Below are 20,812 nucleotides of genomic sequence, written 5' to 3'. Positions count from 1 at the left end.
AAATAACATTTGACTGGTCTTTGGGGTGATCACGGAATGAGAGCATCCTGCCATGCAGGCGCTTCCCAACCCCCGCCTCCCCTCCCCTCCCAGGATCCTGTTGGGAACATGAGCTGGAGCTGTAGGACTGGTCTGGCTACAGCTGGGCTAGTGAGTAGCTCTTTGTGAGAGTGTGCTGGAACTGGGTGAGCGCTTATGCTTTCCCGCATGGACTCACTTTCCGGCTCCTGGAAGAGCTGTCAAAAGGCAGAAACTTGCTTGGGGAATGTTTTGGAAAGGATGGGCTGCAACTCAGCAGGAATGAAACTGACATGATTCAGTGGAATCAGGCAGGGAAATCAGGTGGCAGGGTGGGAAAAATTAGCGGTTTTTGAAAAACCCGGGATGAGGGAAATATCATGAGACAAACCCACTTTAGGATTGGAAACTGTGTGAACTTCTTGGCCAAACTGGGATATTTCCCTTGCGGAAATGGCTCTAGTGAGTTTTATTTAATCCATTTGTACCCTGCCTTCCTCTACAATAGGAACCCAAAGTGGCATATATCTTTCTCCTCTCCTGCATTCTATCCTCAATACAATCCTGTTGGTAGGTTAGGCTGAGAAAGTGTGACTGGCCCAGCTTCCACGGCACAAGTGGGGAATTTATTTAATCTTAGAGTTGAAAAGGATCACCAGGGCCATCTAGTTCAAGCCTCCCAATGCAAGTAAGCATCCAATTGATACTGAAAAAACCTCCAATAATGAAGAATCCATCACCTCTAGAGGGAGACAGTTCCAGTGTTGATCACACATCTCTGCCAGGAAGCTGTTCCTCAAATTTAGATGAAACGTCCTTTGCTGTAGTTTGTATCTATTAGTCCAAGTCCTGTTATCCAACATGGCTGAAAACATATCCACCTCATGCTTCACATGGGATCCGTTTTGGTACTGGAAAGTGGCAATCATATCACCTTACAAGCATCTCTTTTCCAATGCAGAGATTCTCAGCTCCTTTCTCCATGTAACTTTTATAGACTGTTAGATAAAATATGAAATGCTTCTGAAAGGCTAATAATTTCTAGGATCATTATAAATGTTCCATGATCATTATAGACTAGAAAAAGATTCTCTTCTTGACTGTCTTTTGCAATTTCTCTGATCCTAGGTCCACCTAATATATCAGATCAACCAGCCTGGTTGGACATGTTTTTGATCCATTGTTATAAATATTTGTGACCAAGGAAAGGGGTATCTTCATATCTGAGGTAAGCAAATCCTAACTTTGAACATACATTGAGTGAAACCATTGGTCTTAGTTTAGTATTGTCTTTTCCAATTGGCCGCACATCACTAGGCAAAATAAGTTCTTTCCTAACACATTATCTGAGGTCTTGCAGTCATCTGATTTCTAAATCTTACAGTTTTAGCTGATGACAAAGAGGGAAACATTATCCCAAAGGCAAAGAATTACAATTTGTTTATTGTCTGTGTTACTCCTAAAATAACTTAAAAGTCTTCTGTAGTATGATTATGAGCAGGGCATCTGGCAATCATTTTGTCCTGCATGGTCACCGCTACACCACAATGCAGAAATTTCCTGAATGTGGCCCAGATGTGTACCATAGGATCTGGACTTAACTCAGATAATGCCACCTGCCCCTGTGCAAAACACACTCAAAGTAGAGTATAACACTCCCTTCAGAGGCCGGGTAAAGACAGAAAGGAGAGATAGGTTTGTGGACTGAGGGAGAAAGGTCAGGCTCAGGATCCATCTGTAACTCATATCATGGAACACACTTTTAATTTTCCAACTTGCTCATTAATTTTCCTCTACTCTATTGCATTTATTTCTTCCTGTCTTTCTTTCTTGCATCCAAAGATAGTGCGGGTGGGGGTGGTCTTGTGGATGTCTCTCACATTAGGTGAATCTTCACATTTGAAGTCCAAAGCATTAAATAGTTCGGGAGAGGAGAATCCATAATTACACACTGCAAATTCCAAAAGAATCCAACAGACTGATTGTGACAAGGAAGGAATATAACAAAGTAGGCTCAAGTTAGCTTTGCCTGCAAGCAACATGCTTTGCCTGAGCAGTGCCTCTAATTGAGCTGGTTGCAGAGGAGAGGAAGAGTACGCACAGAGTCTTGGCTTCTTCTGATGTCTCCTGATTCATCCTGGGTTTGTGGGAAACTCAACCCTCTTGTTTTTGGCCACAGGAATGATCCTCGGAGACAGTTGTCTGTGTTCATAGTTTTTGGGTGTGGGGGAGGATGCGTGCCAGTTTTTCTCTGCTCTTGGATGACAGTGGCTGGAAGTGGGATGCAAATTTAGAGAAGGAAAATGAACAGGGTAGTGGTGGGCTGGGTATTGCAAGCTGCTCTGTTACAGTTATAGTGGAACTGAAAGGAAGAATCATAAGGGTAATGGCTGGTCTCTTATGGCTTGTTTGATCCTGGCTTCAAGACAGTGCAAGATCCTCTGAGCAAACTTAGTTCTGTGGGGTAATCAGCATACAGAGTAACCTCTCCCCCCTCCTTGAGTTTCTTCTCCTTCTTCCCCATTCAAGCTCTTTTCCTTTTTAAAGTTTCTTGTTGGCAAAAGTTAAAACAGATGATGAGTTTGGACCAAGATGAAACTAGTTGTGGAGCGTGTTGGGCAATGAGATTCATTTGTTCTGAAGGGAGAAGGCGGGTGAGGGAAAAGGAGAAGGATGACCCTCCCCAGATGGGGCACAGTGCCAAAAATGTGTTTTCCTTGGAGAAGGAAGCAGAAGTTTTGAAGTTACCCTGGAGTTAACTCCTTTGTCACCCACAGCCTTTCACCAACGCAGCAAACCTCTTGATAGCACTTCAAGGATTGTATAACAGGTGCTGCCTTAACCTTTGCTTTCTATTATTTATTGGGAACTGCAGTATGTGTTTTGACATGTCATTGCCTTTACTCGAGCTGAGAATAAGGATTTTTGTCAGCAAGTTATCTCACTTGACAGAGAAGTAATCTGTATCTCTCACTGGAAAACAGAATTGTGATATTTGCCAGTTTTAAATGTCCAGTTAGAGATGGTCTCTCGGCTCTGAACCTTCCTTTACCACCTACACGACCTTCCTCAAGTCAGTTGACTCTTTGCAAAACCACGAAACATTCCCATTCATACAGAAGAGAAAATGTTATGCCTTTCTTCACAGAACTGTAATATATGAAGATTAATCTGAGTATTGTTTAGGCAGAGATTCTCATACCGTGACATTAATGGGATTGACAAGACCGTGTGCTCTTCACTGCCAAGTTGCTGTTTTAATTGAAGCAACTAGATGGGAGGATAAGGGAAAAGGAAAGAAAAAGAGGGGAAAAGATTATTAAAATAGAAAAACTGCTGCTTTCCAGCAACTGAATAATCAAAACAGCTGGCTTTGAGTTATCTTCTGTAAGTCATCACAAGGGTTTGTTAAATTTGCTCCAGTTGTTTTGTGGGGGGAGGAAGAGGGACTGAATGGCAGAAAGGATAGTCATTTGGGGGACAAATACTGAAGGGGGCGCTCTCTCTTGTCTGGAGTCTTGATGTGCTTTTGACCACCCAGCATTCTTAGGTAAACAAAACTGGTGGATCTTCATATAAGTATGTTTTAAATGGAAACAGTTCAACGATAGGCTTCATTAAGAGAGCCAGTGTGGTGTATCAGAGCATCTGACCAAGTCTGGGCACACCCACGTTCAAATCCTCCTGAACCAGATCAGGTATTTAAGAGTTTCCTTTTCAAACGTCAGTTGCATGGAAGCCCAATTCTGATCATGGTTGTGACACGAGGGGAGAGGGATTTAAGTACCTTTCTCATGTACTGTCCTCCCAACCTGGAACAGTAATAGGTTAATGGCACTGACCAGGGATCAGGCAAAGCTGCCTGTGGGTTCATTTTCTCTCTTTATAAGTGGTTCACAGCTTCTCTTCATTACAGTTTATGTATCTCTGGCAGTTCTGCTGATCCAGCTGGATTAGATTCTCTGCTGACGCAGTACATGCCAAGCCCTCAATCCTAAATCCCATTTATTCACACAGCATATTCCACCGAAATCAACAGAAAATAATCATGCAGTGTGTTTAGGCCTGGTGCTTAGATTTTTAAACTAAGTCTTTGTGTTTGTTTGACAAACATTTACTTTGGAGTCTGTGATTTTGAGCAGTTTTATCTGATATAGCCCTGTAAAATTATCCTGCTGTTTGTTGTCTATACCAACTTTCTCACCGCACTATTTGGCACAGTTGCTCTTTCTCTTAACCGCAATATTTCTTGCATGCTGTAAATTGCTGTCTTTCCATTGTAATTGGTATACTGATCCTTCCTTCATCTCTTTGGTGATAGCAAAACCTCAAAGTTCAGACACTCCGAATCCTGCAGATTTGTCAGTTAAAAGAAAAGAGTAAATGTCGTAAAGTTATGTGTTTTACAAACTTCACTTGGTAAAGTTCCGAAGGCCTTGAAGTTCATCCATTGCACCCTTTAGCATCTACAAATTTTATATGCACATTGTGCTGTAACAGTGTTAGGCAAAGACTGGGAAATCCAAGTTCAAATCTCTGTCTGCTGTGAAACTTGAGTCATTCATTTTCTCTCTGATTGTATTTAAGAGGCTTGATGTGAAAATAAGAGGGAGGTAGGGAGAATGATGTAGGTTTACCTGATCTCTTTAAAAGAAGGGCAGGATAAAAATATACGAAATAAATAATAATGACTGATAATCATCACCATCATCATGATGTAGGAATGGAAGCTGAGGGACTCTGGTAGAAACCAACAGTTTTGATCCAGTGATTATCAGTACACTGAGTATGAGTGCCATACCAAAAACACTTGGATAGCATGTGAACCATGTACATTTTGATAAAATCTCCATCTATCAATTACAAAAGGCCAGATTGCTTTGACCTGCACATATACTATGCCAATATATTACAACATCCTAGGTTCTTAGTGTCCGGGGGTCGCTGCGGCGACGCGCCCCGGACTCGGCCGGCCGGGGGGCGGGGCTTGCCGCGAGTCGGCAGCTGAGCCCGGTGGTGGCCCGCCCCGGCTGGGAAGCCCCGGCAGGTAGCCAAAGCGGCCGGGCGAAGCCGAGGTGGCGCAGCTGCGGCTCGTCAGGCCGCCGGCGCAGCTGCGGTGCGTTGCGGCAGCCGGGCACGGCCGCGAAGCTGGGACCGCCCCAGAAGCCGGGAGGAAAGGATATAAGGGGGAGGCGGCCAGGAGAAAGGGGCTGGCCGTGACGGGGCGAGGGAGGGTGTTGCGGGAGCCCGGAGAGGGACGGGTGTGCATGAGAGTCGGAGGGGCTGCAAGGGAGTGCCTGGACGGAGGGGAAGGAGAGTCGGGGAAGGAGTGGAAAGAGGAGGGGACAGAAGAGGGAGAGAAGGGAGAGACCAAGACGGAGAAGGGAGAGAAAGAGGGAGAAGAGAGGGAGAACGGGGAAGAGGTGAAGGAGGGCAGCGCAGCGGAGCGCAGGCAACGCTTGGGGACTGCTGCCGCCTCTCTGGGGCGCGAGCGTGGTCGTCCAGCCCGGACGACAGCAGCCCCTTGGGGAGGGGCGAAAGACCCCAGTTGGGGGTAGGAGAAGGGCCTGAAGACCCCCAAAGACCGGGGCTCGAGACGAGGAGACCAGCACCTCGGAAAGGGATGGTGGGACGGCTTGTCAGCCTCAACCGCAGGAGGGGGAGGGGGATCGCCACACTTAGGAAGAACCCAATGCGTATGAAGGCCTATCCCCACTGAAGATCTGGCAGCGTGTTCCCAGTGCATCGCGCGCCCTCTGCCCCCTTGGTGCTATGCCACTGGCAAGGAATAACAGGCATTCCCTTCAGATACTTCTCACTATTTTTTTCACTGTCCCAGCTGTCAGTCATAATATATTATGCTCTGATAGACGGGACAGAAATTTTATTTGCTTTTATTCTATAAATTATGTTTCTACTGTGTATAACAAAATTCTTGGTTTCCCAGTAATGGTCTTTACTAACCCTTCATTAGCCCCCTGAAAAGTCTTGGTTGATTCCCCACTGTAGAGTCGACTATATTCGACCCGGTTCCCTGAAAAGGAACTGACCTAGGTCGACTCCAATGTTACTCCCCACAGCAGTCGAGTTCATTCCACCAGAGCTGAGCTCAGAGGGCGGGATCACCTCAGCGCCTCTTCTGCTCTTTGTTCCCGATTGGCTGTCGTGTTACCATGGGAACATGAACGTGCGTCCGTTTTTTTTTACATAACGTCAACATAGCCACAAATCAGTGCCCTGTGTAGCTAAAAGCAGCGTGTAAACATGTGCTGTTTATATGTATGGCCATCGCTTCATATACAAGAAGGATTTTTTTAAAAAGGGCGCTCTTTTCCCCACCGCAAGTCTTTTGTTCTGAGCATGCCCAAAACACTGAACTGTGATTGGCTGACCGGAGGGAACAGTTCCTCGATGATTCCCCACTTTACCGACTTCGACCTGAGTTCGACCTAGGTTCGCTGAAAAAAATTGTACCTCCCTGATGGAGTCGAAATTTGACAGGGGACGGAACCGTGTTGAACTCAGCGGCTGTGGGGAATACCTAAGTCAAACCTAGGTTGAACCTAGGTCAAACCGGCCAGTGGGGAATCAACCCTAGAGTTGCTGTTGTATTGTAGGATTTAATGGAATGGTTACAGCTGATTTTTGTGGCATTAGTTTCACTCATTTATAGGCCAAAATATGGAGCCAAGGTTGTCTTTTCAAAAAAGATACTTTACTCCATAGTGAAAAATACCAGAAATGCCTTAATCGGAAAGGTTTCAGTTTTTTTAATCTTATTATCTTGTATCTTATTTGGGTGATACTGTTAAGTCAGCACTAAACTCTTGGGACTGCAAAATAGTGCAAGGATTACTGGTTGTTGTGGGTTTTCTGGGCTGTGTGGCCATGATCTGGTAGATCTTGTTCCTTTTCGCCTTGTTCCATTTCGCCTTCATCTGTGCCTGGCACAGATGCAGGCGAAACGTTAGGAACAAGATCTACCAGACCATGGCCACACAGCCTGGAAAACCCATAACAACTAGTTGAATCTGGCTGTGAAAGCCTTCGACAATACAGTGCAAGGCTTAGTTTACTCCAGTAAATTAATAGATAATATCATATCATATGTTTTAATTTGAGAGCCAGCATGGTGTAGTGGTTAAGATGTTAGACTAGGACCTGGGAATTCAAGGTTGAAATCTCCACTTGTGCATTGGAAGCTTCTGAGTGATCTTGGGCCAGTCAAACACTCTCAGCCTTGACCCTGGCTAGTGTTTGGAGACCTCCAAGAAATGCCGGGGTTGGGATGCATATGTAGGTAATGGCAAACCATCTCCAAATGTCTCTTGCCTTGAAAACCCTACGGAGTCACCATAGTCAGCTGTGACTTGATGGGCAAAAATAATTAATAATATTTCAAACAGCTGCTTGGCATTTTTTCCACTGTTTTATTCCATGGAGTTTTGTAACTATAAAAATGCCTTTCATGCACTTAAAATGTCTCCCAAAATTTGGCTCAGTAGATTCTGTGACAGAGAAGAACAGGTTGCATGAAGCCCAACATTAGTTAGAACTCATCTGGTTTTGCAGCTATCCCCAAACACAGCTGAAAATCTTTTGAGGAAGATTGGTCAGAATTATGGTTTGGGGTGGAAACCACATGGAACTGAGCCACTCCACTATATTTCTATCCTGAACCTTGCAAAATACTTGGGAGGGGAGTGTTGGGAGTTCAAAGGGAGTACAGTCTGAGACATTGAAACTGATGTGGACCCTTCACATTTGAAATGAGCATTGTTCTGTTTATAAGTTGCTGTTACGTAGAGGTATGGATGCAGATGGGTGTGTGTACTGTTTTCATACATATCTATTAACTTCCAGCCATCTGAGAATACTTCATTTTGACCTCGTTCTAAATAATAGAGAATTATGTTTTTGAATAAAAGTTGTGGGCGACAACCCAAAGACCAGAATTACTTGGAAACAGGGCAGGGAATCTGAGTTCATGGGAACTTAAAGCATTATTCTCTGTATTTATGCATATGTGTTTTTCCAACTGATATATAATTCCAACCCTCCTCCCTGCTCTCTTTCTATCTATTACTTAGTTCTGTTTGTAAACAGAGCGTGCCAAATCCAGCTTCGTTGCTGGCTGTCCTCCATATATTTGTTTTCTGTGCACGTGTTGCTCTTGCTAGCTCTGTTGGGCTTTTACTGTGGGTGGGAGTGCAGGAGCTGGAGGGATAACAGGAGCAGCAGACTTCACCTCTACAAACTTGTTTAAAGCTTAAAGGCTGTTTGAGAGAACTTTTGGAGTGAGGGGAAAGTGAGAGGGAGGGACTGGGGGAAAGAGATAATGTAAACTGTGTGCAAGCAGACGTTTCAGCTGGACCTGCTTCTTTTGCTGGGCTGCAGAGTCCGGAGAGGAGAAGTACTTTCAGGTCTTCAACCTCACGTAGAATGGAATATAAGAGCATCTTAAAAGACTTACAAAATTTATTTTGTAAGACTTACAAGCCTTTGTCAGATCTCAATTTGTCAGATGCATGAATATTCATCCGCAAAGCAGAAGTATTATATTCAAAGTAGAATGGTGTGTATGTGTGTGTGTGGGGGGGGGGGGGGGGAAGATGTTATAAAGGAAGTCCCACTCCCCATATTGTTCAGATATCTGTAACTTGGAGTATAAATACTTCTGTATAATAGATAAACATTCATGCATCTGATGAAGTGAGCTCTACATCTCACCAAAAACTTGTGCTGGAATAAACCTTCTTAATCCCTAAAGTACTATGGGATTTCTACTTTATTTTGGTGCTATTGTCTGATTTGGAATTATGGCCATAATTTCACCATAATATCTAGGAATCTTTTTTCCTATTCATAGGAAGTTGAAAATGTTAAATTGACTGTTATATCCAATACTCCTTGGTAGACAAGATTTCAGTATTTCAGAGGGACGAAACAGTTTCTGCCTATCCTGAAGGCTTTCTTAGCTAGAACAGCTACTCAGTCCCCTTATGTTTAGGTTTGGTTTCCTGACTTTTGTGATAAACAGTATCAGGAATTAAAGGTTAAGATCACAGATGGCTTTTCTGCCTTTTCTCCTAGAATCAAGTTGTTCGAAGTTATATATATTGCTGAACTACAAATTAACTTATTTGGAATATACAGTGCAGAGGTTTCTGATTAGTCATTGATTTAGGCCCGCTGAGGAGTGGATTGGGCCTTAACTTATCTGGATAGTTTCCAATGGGCTGCCACCTCATGTTGCTCAGACTGGAAGATGACATAATTCATAAAGTTACTTAGGGAAGAAAGAGGTTGTGGGTCATTGAACTTTTCGACTTATATATTCTTCCTCATTCCCAGGCCCGTGTTTCATGACAAAATCACTCCTCTGTTAGCACGGGAAATGCCCCGGTACAGTGGGGAGTTCTTCACTGCCCCTGTTGCTGCAGCGTATCTGCCATGCTTGTTGCCCTGGCGCTGCCCCGGAGCATTGGCTTTGCTCCATGGCTTTCCAGAACCACCAAAATGGAGGTTCTTTTTGAATGCCCCCATGTTGTTCCGGGGACTTCTCTACCATGAAGAAATCCACGGCAGCAGCACCGGGGTCATTTTTCCTGCCTCGCTGCTCTGGCCCACACCACCAAAACAAGAGACTCCCCCCCCCCCGCCAACACACGCAATGCATTTGAAGGGGGGAGGGCGATTCTCTCATACATGTAAGGAGTTTGAGGGGGAAGCTGGTGATTCTCTCGACCTTGAGGCACCAGTGGGGATTTTAGACTGGGGGAAGGGGAGCACCTATTCTCGGCACCTGCCTGCACTCTTGTGTTTTTTTTAAAAAAGTACTGAGTGAGTGGGGGGAATGAGGCGAGATTTAGCCAATCCAAATGCAGGAAACAGAGCTGGGCAGCCGTGGGGAACTGCAAGCAGGGTGAGAAGCCCCGCAGCAAGTACACTCCCGGATATGACACGGGGCATTTTGAAAGTGAAAAATCAGCCCAAGATGCAGCTTCTGGGCAGATCTGAAATACCTAATGCTTTTTCCTCTAACCAGGTGCCATGGCACAGGGGACCGATACCTCTTCCCCAGGGCCTAATGCTGAAGATCCACTGTCTCTTGATGATACACTATTTCTATAAATTGGTTCATGGAAGGCAAGTGATTTTGATCCTTTCCCACATACAATCTAGCATTAAAATTAATTCCATCTTTGGTATTGGCATGATTTGAGAACCACCATCTCAGTTAATTTGATTTTCCCTGCCTTTTCTGTCCCTTGCTTTTGTGTATGTAAACAACAGATTTTCCCCAGTTATATCCGAAAGTGAATTTATGGAAGTAGAATATCTGGAACAATTAAAACACAGAGACTTCATTAAGAAGAACTTAAACGAAATATATTTTTAACATGTGTTTTGAGAGTGCTTAACTTCAGTACTTAACCCAGCTAGCCTGAGGTTATAGGAACTTGAAAGAGTAAATTAAGATGAATGCAATAAAGTTATTCCAAAAGTCATGGAAACATAGTTGAAAAGTGGTATAAAGTCACTTTGCTTTAGAAACCTAGCATCATGATGCTTCACAGTTCCATGAAAAGCATATTAAAAATCTGATTCAAGTCCAGTAGCACTTTAGTGACCAACAAGATTTTTGGAATATAAGCTTTTGAGAGTCAGAGGTCCAGGTATCTGACAAAGGGAGCTTTGACTCTGAAAAGCTTATACCCTGAAAATCTTGTGGTCTCGAAGGTGCTACTGGATTTGAATCCAGCTGTTCTACTGAAGACCTACTGAAACTATGTTAAAAATTTACAGTTGCGATGACAGTGCTGGACTGGGAATTCAGGGCTTATTTTTGGTGTAGGGCTTATTTTAGGGAAAATACGGTACCTTCACAATTCATGAAGGCGGGCTCTCGGCAGCCCCTTGCGTCCCTGTCACGTGTGATGCAAGCTGCATCCTCATTGACAGGGAGCACCCTGCTGGATCACACCATCCTGATCTGTAACTACTGGTAGGGCTTATTTTTGGCCTCCTTCAAAAAGGCTGAAAAATCATGATAGAGCTTATTTTCGGGGAAACACAGTGCAATATGTACTTATTTTATTTCATTTTATATGCCAGCTTTTTTCTCCTGTGGGGACTCAAAAAGGCTTACAGGATTCACCTTCCCGCCATTTTGTCATTACAACAACCCTGTAAGATAAGCTAGGCTGAATGTTTGACTGGCCCAAGGTCAACAAGCAAACTTTCATGACATAGGAATTTGAACCTGAGTCTCCTAGATCCTAATGTAATACTCTAACCACGACACCATGCTGGCTGTTACTTTACTAGACTTATCATTTGGCCAGTGGCAACAGGCAATATTGTGGCCCTGCCCTCAGTCCCCTGCCCTTGATAATTTGAGGAATAAGAAAAATGGCGGGGGGGGGGGTAGATTGTGATGCTCTAGGGATTTCTCCCAAAACTTTCTGGTAAAGTGATGTCTATTATTGCTCCACCTGAAAGTGATGTCACATCATCCATGTTGCTCTCGGAATTCTAGAGCATTATCTATAATTGGTTATATTCTTCTGAAGCTCCATCCTTCCAAAACACCACCCCAAAAATCTCATAGCATTTTCCTGCACAGAAATGTCAACTCTAGTTCAGAAAGGGCAGGATAAAAATCAAATAATAATAATAATCCTAATGTTCACTGCAGTTTTAAAGGTTTTGATGTAGCCAATGATTAATGTGCTTATGAAACCTAAGATAGCTGGAAGTAAAATCTGCAATGATTCATCCAACAATTATAATTTAATGAAGAAGAAATGAGTATTGTTCAAAATAAAAACCAGGATCTAATTGCAGTGCAGTAACGATCTTCATTTCCTTTGTTGCATTTATATAGTTACCTATTAGCTAACGTTACAGTTCATAATTCAGAGAGTTGCGTATGTACGCGCGTTGATGCTAAGCCAAATGCTTTTGCTGTTCAAACATAAAATCCTCAGAAGATTAAACCAATCAAGTAAGAATTGGCGATCATCTATAAGTTCTCTCCTTTCCCTACCTTATTTATTTATTATTTTTATTTTATTAAATTTAAAATCCTGCCCTATCCCAACACAAAGCCAGGCTCAGAGCAGCTAACAATACATCAGTACATCATAACAATTTCATAATCCATCAGACAATTCCGTAAATTTATTAAAACACTTTCAAATCTCTTAGAACTAGGATATCTGCATACACATTAATGCATACCCACCATTCATGTATGATCTTGGGGAGGAGCTGTAGCTCAGCACTGCAATACATGCTCTGCTTGCAAAAGATTAATCCCTGGTATTTCCACCAAAGACTCAGATAGTAGTTGGTATTAAAGACCTGTGCCAATCAAAGTACTCAATATAAAGAAGCATACTAGAACAGGGGGTTTGTGCACATTTCCCAAGTCTTCCAGTTATCCCTCTTGGCCAACTGCTAATTGCTTGAGCTCCTTAGCTCTCATGGGATCATCATTTGTGGGACACCCCTCTAACTTTTTTCGTGGTTTGTTCCTATCTTCTTGGAGCTTGGAGACCATGATCAAGGAGTGATCCAAGTGAATGAAGAGATGACAGTAGTGTAGGGTAGCACCAGCTTGGCATCTCTGGACACTTTTGACATCACTGACAAGTTTCATTTGCTTCTTTGAGAAAGACTGATTTTGCAAGCTGAAATTGGCCCTCTGTTGGCATGAGGAATGCCCTGATGCAATTGGGAGTTTTGCCCAGCCCCGTGCTGCAGCATGGTTGCCATGTTTCTGCCTCGAAGCCGTCCTTCGGCAATGGCGAATTTCCTGAACTGCAAACGTTGAGGTCCTTTTGAAATGCCCCTTTGTTGCTCTGGAGGCTTCCACCGCCGTGCAAAACTCCTTTGTAGCAGAAGCAGGGCCAGTTTTCCCGCCTCACTGCTCTGGCCTGCCCCACCAATGGACAGGCACTGAAAAGCAGCGCCTTCCCCCCCTTGCAGTGAAAAAAATGGAGAGAGATTCTCTTGTGGCGATTCTCTTGCACACGCAAGGATTTCAGATTTGCATTTTAGACGGGGTGGAGGACGGCGATCCCGTCACACGTGCAAGGAATATATGCCATGGAGAACCCATTTTGAAGCAACTGCCTTCCTTATAGGAGGAAACCCTCCTTGCAGTCTTCCTCAATTTTGTGATAGTGACACCCCACACCAATCATTTTGTGGTACCACTCATATCTCATAGAGCCCTTCCGGACACATCGAAGCCGATTCTCAGGGTTTGACTCGTGACCGGAGTCTCCTTGACTCGAAATCCATCCCTGCTCTCCGCCGCGACATTGCCCAAAGCCGAAACGAACGTAATTCCGGAGCCGAAAGCTCAGAGGGCGGGACCACTTCCCCGAAGCTGCCCCACGGCTGCTGTGTCCCACGTTCTGCGCATGCCCACACAGCCTGCTTTTCAGCGTCAGCCACGCAGTCTCCCCTTCTGCGCATACGCTGGGCGAACACGAAGTTGTGATTGGCTGGCATGGCAGAGTCGAGTGACGGAGATTCCGTGACTCCGTCAGGCTTCGCCTCGAAGTGCATCCCCAGTCCGCCAGCTTCCACTCAACTCCCCAGCAGAGTCGAGAAATTCAATGGCGCGCAGGGAGGTGAGTCGATGTAGACACGAGTCCCACGCCACCCATAAAAGCGAGGAGGACTTCCGGGTCGGGACCTCTAGTTTCGATCTCAGGTCGCAGCAATTGACAATGCGGAAGCAAAAGTGTCCACAGGCTCAAGAGCATTGAGGTCCCCAACGAAGGAAATAATTTGGTTTGTTAAAGTAAAGAAAGCCTTGGCAGACACGTAAGGCATGAGAATGAATCTACCTCACTGATTGCCAGGATCATTTTAAAATCAACTTGGATTTGATTCTAACGGGTATGTGAATGGATCAATGACCAGTATACACACTGATTGGCCTGACTGACCTATAGTAATTTGGTCTGATTTATGCAATAGGCATAGGAGCCCCATTGCACAGAGTGGTTGTTTGCAGTACTTCAGTCAAAGCTCTGCTCATGACATGAGTTCAGTCCCAGTGGAAGTCAGTTTCAGGTAGATGGCTCAGGGTTGACTCACCCTTCCATCCTTCCAATGTCAGTAAAATGATAATCTCCCAAGGGCTTTTCTGAACTCTGTAATATCCCAAACTCTTACAAAAGATTCTTATGGTGAAACAGATGCCCCTCAATGCAAACAGGTATTTACACAGAAAGTTGGCATTCTGGATATCTTGACAGGTGGCCCGCAGCATGTTTATTAGATGCTCCTTTACTGTCCACTCCACTTCCCAGCCATATTTCTGTCCCCCCCAGCACCGAATTCTGTCCCTTCTCTGAGCCCCAGCCTCTCCAGATTAGAGCTCTCCAGGGACCTTGTCTTTTGAAAAGAGGAAAGAAAGAGAAAAGGGAGGGGAAAAAAGAAAGAGAGGGAACAGAAGAATGAAAACAGACCCAAGGGGCAATAGTCCCTCAAGCCATCTCACTGCATTACAATGAATATGGACTCTATTAAGCTCCGTTCTGCCTGTTAGCGTTTCCCAGGGCAACACAGCTCCCATATGGAAAGCATGCAGCAGATTAGGGTGGGCCTCCAGGCCTCATTGAAGACCTGAGGCTTGACTGGCAGTTGAACTCCCTCCCCCCTTCTCCTCACACTTGACACTGCTTGTGTTTATCTAAAGCGGGGTGGGGGATGCATTTGGAAGGTTATTGTCCAGGGCAGTGAGAGATAGGAGAAGGGGAATAACCGAGTCAGACTGGGAAGGAAGAAGGAACATGGGAGCGAGTGGGATTGGGTGGCTAAAGGAGGGAAAGAGGGAGGTGAGGTGGTGTAAAAGGGGATAGGAAAGGGAGAAGGTTGGAGGGGGGTGGTGGCAAACACTTCATAAATATTCAGGAAGGATATTGAATAGAGAGAAGAGAAATAAAGCAGATGGAATTCATGTTAAAGAACAGCCACAATCGCCCTCCAAAAACAAGAAAAGAAAAGAGAACTGCTTTAAAGGAGCATAGGGAGCGACGTTTATCCAATTAGCAGGGTTGTCAAATTGAATTTATACAGAATTGAAGGGGGGAGAGGAGTGAAAATTAAGTGTGTGGGGTTGTGTGGGGGGGAACAATATATAGAAGAAAGGAAGTGGTTTTTTTTTTCTTCCTTCCCACTTTAGCAAGATCTTATGCTTTACAGGGCTGAGGCTGTTTCCAGAGTGTGTGGGAGGCAGAGTGTGTGAGGAGTAACCTGAATATTCCCTTTTAGTGTGATCCTGTCTGCCCTTTTGATGGGAAGTCATAATAAAGTAATAGACATGAAGCGCAGCAAAAACATACTAACATGACTTTTGATTTCAAAGTATCTCAAAGTGTATCAAATGAATTTAGACTAGGTACGTTAACAATGCCCCCCTAAACTCTTCTAAATACATTGATTTCCATAAGAAATGTGTATCTCTTCTTAGGATGTTACTCGCAAATGTACTAGATGAAGGCCACTATAAACAAAATTGTGACTGGACAGCCTTTATGTATATGATTGGTTTCTGGTTTGCAAAAGAATTAATGTATCATAATTTATGCAATCTTTATACTGGTGATAAGAATATACTAGGAAAGATTACATCATGGGATGTCGTATGCATTATCCCAGAATTCCCATGTGTTATTTCTCTCTGCAGAACAGAAATGTCCTAAAAAAATTTGATAATCTAATAATATTAGCAAAAACTGTTACGGATTTGTTTATGTGCAGTTTTTCAGTGAACCCCAAAGTAGTATTAGAGAATTTTTAGTTGCTTAATCTGCCTTTTAGCCAATTAATCGATCAACTCAGATACGTTTGTTTATCACCAGATCTTTAATATACAGTGACCTGTTGAGACACTAAAGTTGAGACACTAAAGAACTGAATTAAAAAAATTATTTGCTGTTAGAAATTTACCAGGACAGAAATAGCTTAGAAAATAAAACTATAATTTTCCCCATAAGCATTTTTAATTATTTTACACATCTGAACCACACATACATAGAAAGATAAAGAAAAAAAATCCTGATTTAGTCCCCCTCTCCCCATAATAGTAATCCTAAATGAAAAGAATAGAAAAAACACATATGCAAATATACACAAAATACACAAACATACACATAAACAAAATATATGTGTTGGACTTCCAGCTACCTCACTAAGTATCCAAGCATAGTTATATACTTTAACTCTCATCTTCACCAATCAAAATTTACCTTCATTAACTGATCTAAGAATACTCATTAAAGATAGTGGTTGATTTTAAGAATAAATGTTCTGTCTCTATTAGCAAGACAAAGACTGAAATTCTCTTTTAAGACTTGGAATGTTAAAGGAATATATAGGAGATTCCACAGAAAACAAGGTAGACATACTTAAATGTTTCCAATTTCATAGCTTTTAATGATTTTTCCAATCCATTATGATGTATTGTTGGGGTCCCAGATTTCTAATCAGCTCCAAACTTTGAAATTTTGCAAGTCATTGTTTCTCAGCATAGCCTACCTTAAAGGGTTGCTGTGAGGCTAACAATGCAATCCTAAATCAATTGGTTTAGAAGTATTGATGGGTTAGAAATTTAGCGGATAAATAATACATTGTCATCTTAATTGACTTGAAACTAGCCTGTTATTAATTTTAATTATTTAATTATCTCTACATCAATCTCTTACATCAGGGGTCTTCAAACTATGGCCCCCCCGATGTTCATGAACTACAATTCCCATCAGCCCTGCCACTTAGCCATGCTGGCAGGGGCTGATGGGAATTGTAGTCCATGAACATCTGGAGGGGCATTGAAGACCCCTGTCTTACATGGTTTTTATGAAAACATTTTATTTTGGCCTTGTTTGTACACATTCCTTACTCAAGTTCAAAAGTGTTTTGATCCCATTGTTTACCTCAAGTTTGTCTGAATTCCCCTCTTCAAAAAATTGTTTTCTGTCCACTGGAAATTTTTTTTCACTTTTTCCATGCACTACTGTGGCATTACATAGCTTTGCTGATTTGATGATCCATAAAATGGGGCAGAGAGAAGGAAACACACAAAAATGGGGAGAATTATGAGGATAAGGGGAGAGGAGTGAAGTTGAGTACCAAAAAAATGGTGGCGCAAGCACCAAAGGGGAGGTTTAGTGGCTGCATAAGGGGCATGGAAAACGGCCCCTGGCTTTTGGTGGAAAAGGACATTTCAGTACGATCACACAAGAAACATTGCTGTAAAAGTGTTTCAGAAACACTGGCGAAAAAGGTGGCTGGAAACATTTCCACAACCAGAAAGGGGTGGGGGGTTAGGGTTAGGGTGCAGAACTCCATGGAGGAAACATTACATTTGCGGGCTAGGAACAGTGTAAATGGCTTGTGTGGAAAAGGCCCGTGAATATTTATGAACATAGATCAGGGGCTTTTAGTGCAAAAGTAGATGTTTATATCACTCTGAGAAAACTACAAACACCAAAGTAAAATAATAAGAGGTGATATAGTTTCAAATAAGCAAGTCCCAAACATTTCAGATTATGGGATATAAGATTACACGAAGTGTTTAAATCATGTTTGTCACAGTTTTTACATTTGTGCTTTTTTCTTTTATCATCTTCCAGTAAGTGGAATACATGAGGCTGACCTTGTGAAAGGGCCTGCTGCCTAAAACTTCCTTGTAAATGTCACAGATGTAGAGAAGACAAATGGATGGCTTTACACTCTTAGCCTGCAATTTTGCTACATCTTTCTTCTAGCATTTTTACTCAAAAGAGTGAAAACAAGTCTGATAGTTCATGAGCAATTATGGGCATACCTTCCTGAAAGCACTGTTAGAATTCCGATACTGGTAGATAATGTTTGCGGGATGGGAACAGTGTAAATGGCTTGTGTGGAATTTAACTATTATTTGGGGAGAGGTTTCAGTTGAATCTCAAATTTGCATGGTGATCAGTCTTGTTGAAGTTTTCAGGAGATTCCCAGCAGCACATTGCTGCGGGAGAGAGAACTTAGCTGTAGGATAAATGTGGAATATGCTTTAAACTTCTTAAAATGATACCCTAATGACCTATATAACCTAATATAACCTAATGACAACAAAGTTAAGCATACTTTTGTTGTTTGACGGTTTGATTAAAACTTAGACTTATTCTCAGTACACTTTAATTCTATGCTCCTTTTGTGCTGCTGCACCAAATGGGTCAGTTGCTTTGGAAACTTTACAAAGCCTGCTACTTTTCTGGAAGGCAAAAATAGCAAGTTGTTCTGGGACAAAAGTAGTAGGCATGTTTTAAACTTTGTTTTAAACTTTGATTGTCTTCTAAAGTGACAGCAGCTGTGAGTATATCCATACCTGTATATTTTTCCAGTGAGCCAACTAACAGCCCGCAGAGCTCCTTCAGGTCAGGAAAACGGCACAGAGGACAGCTTTAGCCACCCCTCCAATCCCTCACACAATTGGCTGATTACCCACTGCTGCTCTGTCCCACAACGTGGGAGGGTTTCCTTTGGGACAGAGATTTCCTTGCAGATGTGCCCCATGTTATGGCGCCGCAGATCCCCAAAGCCCCACAGTTACTGAGAGCAGGGACCCCCTGATGTTTTCCCTCGGTTTGGGGTTTCCATGCCTTCTGGTCTCCCCCACTCCTCGCTTTCTGCCCTGTGAGGAAGGGACAAATACTGAACTGTCAGGGAGAGGCAGGGAGAAAGGGGGGGAGGAGGAGGAGGAGGAGGAGGAGGAGGAGGAGGAGGCGGCGGCGGCGGCAGTGAGGGAAGAGCACCAGGAGAGTATGCCTGGCAGCCAGTTTCCCCACTGAAGAGAGTGAAGAGAAGGATCACATTGGGGTGTCAAGTAGCCCACTAGCACTCCAGCAAGGTGAGTATGCCACTTCCCTCAGACGACAGCTGGATTTGCTTCTATTGTTCATGGCTCCTTTTGAAAACACAGCAACATTGATATAATGGCTATATATGATATAAAAATTTAAAGGGCTTCAACAAAGCCAGCAATCTTGTGACTACCAGGAGCCATCCAGAAGTGGGTGCAGCCAAGCCACACAGGAGGCAATGGGGTACCTCCTTGCATATAAACAGAGAAACACAAGAAGACCCCACTAAGACCCCCCTGTGGAGCAAAGAGCCCCAAGAAAAAAACTCCATTCATAATGGACCAATGTTTCCAATCTGAATTGGATCTCGGCACACCAGCTATTCAAAGGAATAAACTCTACTCATGGAACTCCCAGCATCATGTCTGGTTTGGCACTGACCAGACTGGAGAACCCAGAAGGCTTAATCAGACAGTAGAATGAAGAGGTACAATTTTGAAGTTCTGGAATAAACCATGACAATGGAAGTGGGGAATACAATTTCTGAATATTTCCCAATATTAACAAAGAAAGAAAAGAAAACTTCCGGAAGGTCAATAACTAGCTCTTTGAAGATGTTCTAGCAGTGGTGTAGCACCAATGGGACGGGGGGGCACAACACTCCAGGTGCCGCCGCCGCGGGGGAGTGGCCAGGCTGTAGAGGGGGCGTTCTGGAGGCATTCTGGATTGGCCACCGCCACAGCAGGGACCCAGGGCACAGTCCCCCCTCGCTCTGCTCCTGTGTTCTAGTCTTGTCTACTTTGTTATGTTAGTGTTTTTCACAAAAGTGCACCAGTGGCTCCTCAACCTCAGGGCTGATCAGAATCCAGGAAAGGGCTCTAGGTCCTTAGGGCTTGTATCTAGCAGGGAAAGATCCTTTAAATTAAATACAGTTTTACTGAGAACAGTTTTGCATCCTAGGCTAAACTATTTCACACTTCCACTCACCCAAAGTTGGCCAGACTTTGTTGTATGAAAGGAGTGCCCAAGCAGGAGAGCTCTGTTGATGATAGAAATTAGAACTCCCCATTGGCATGCCTCAGTCCTATCCTTGGTAGGAGAAATGATGTCACAATATCTCTGCCCCTTCCCTGCTCTGTCTTGGCCTCTTTTATCTCTCACTCTCCAAAATGTAGGTTAGCCCAGTTCTTGTTTGGTACCAGATCTTCCTTGACTTCTTTGTGGCCTTTTTCCAGGCCCATCTGCTCCTGCTGCCTCTGCTGTTTCCACAGCACTTTCTCTTCTTTGCAACACTGGTTGGTTAAGGAATAGGCTGACTACACTGAGAAGTTTCAATGCAAATCTCATGTATTGGGATGGCACCAAACTATGGGCAATTCTGTGCTATGTCAATAAATGTGATTCATGCTTGAACAGCTCAGGGCCTGGGGAGGGCATCCTACAGACTTTGGCCCTTGCAACACTTCTACTGCATGGACACGCACACATTCATGCTCATTTATCATATGTATTTGCAAGCCCTTCCTGTTTCTAAACTTAGCTTTAAAAATTCAGTGCTGAATGCACAAAAGTTTTCAAGGACGGTCGTAGTTGCAATTTTGCTGTTCCTGCAGACTTAGAAGCAGACATACAAAATTTAATGAAGAATTTCCTAGACTACGATCCTTTTTAAAAATTTTGCCATCAAGTCACAGTTGACTTATGGCGACCCTAGAATTTTCAAGGCAAGAGACTTCCCAAATGGCTCGCTATTGCCTACCTCTTGCATCCTGACCCTGGTATGCTTTAGAGGCCTCGCATCCAAAGACTATCCAGGGTCAGGGCTGAGAGTGTGTGACTGGTCCAAGGTCACCCAGCAAGCTTTCATGATGGGGGGGGGGGTGGTTTGAACTTATTCTCAGTACACTTCAACACTATGCTCCTAGGTC

At 43.6% G+C, this 20,812-nt stretch overlaps 1 protein-coding gene across 7 annotated transcripts in view; it reads left to right on the top strand.

Moving 5' to 3' along the window:
• Positions 1 to 20,812, top strand: part of BOC (BOC cell adhesion associated, oncogene regulated) — an 82,466-nt gene that overhangs the window by 16,834 nt on the left and 44,820 nt on the right. For 5 of the 7 annotated variants that reach the window (XM_048493926.1, XM_048493922.1, XM_048493928.1 and 2 more), the window contains exon 2: positions 1,147 to 1,246. The exons of 1 other annotated variant lie outside the window; for it this stretch is intronic. The gene's annotated coding sequence lies outside the window, so the exon portion shown is untranslated. Of the gene's footprint in view, positions 1 to 1,146; positions 1,247 to 10,066; positions 10,168 to 20,812 lie in introns of all 7 variants that reach the window. One more of the 7 variants, XM_048493924.1, reaches the window with a different exon arrangement.

Source organism: Sphaerodactylus townsendi, linkage group LG04 (genome assembly GCF_021028975.2).
Source record: "Sphaerodactylus townsendi isolate TG3544 linkage group LG04, MPM_Stown_v2.3, whole genome shotgun sequence".
In the NCBI taxonomy this organism is placed as follows: domain Eukaryota; kingdom Metazoa; phylum Chordata; class Lepidosauria; order Squamata; family Sphaerodactylidae; genus Sphaerodactylus; species Sphaerodactylus townsendi.
The sequence above is the reverse complement of the archived record's forward strand: the minus strand, read 5'-3'. Positions and strand labels throughout refer to the sequence as shown.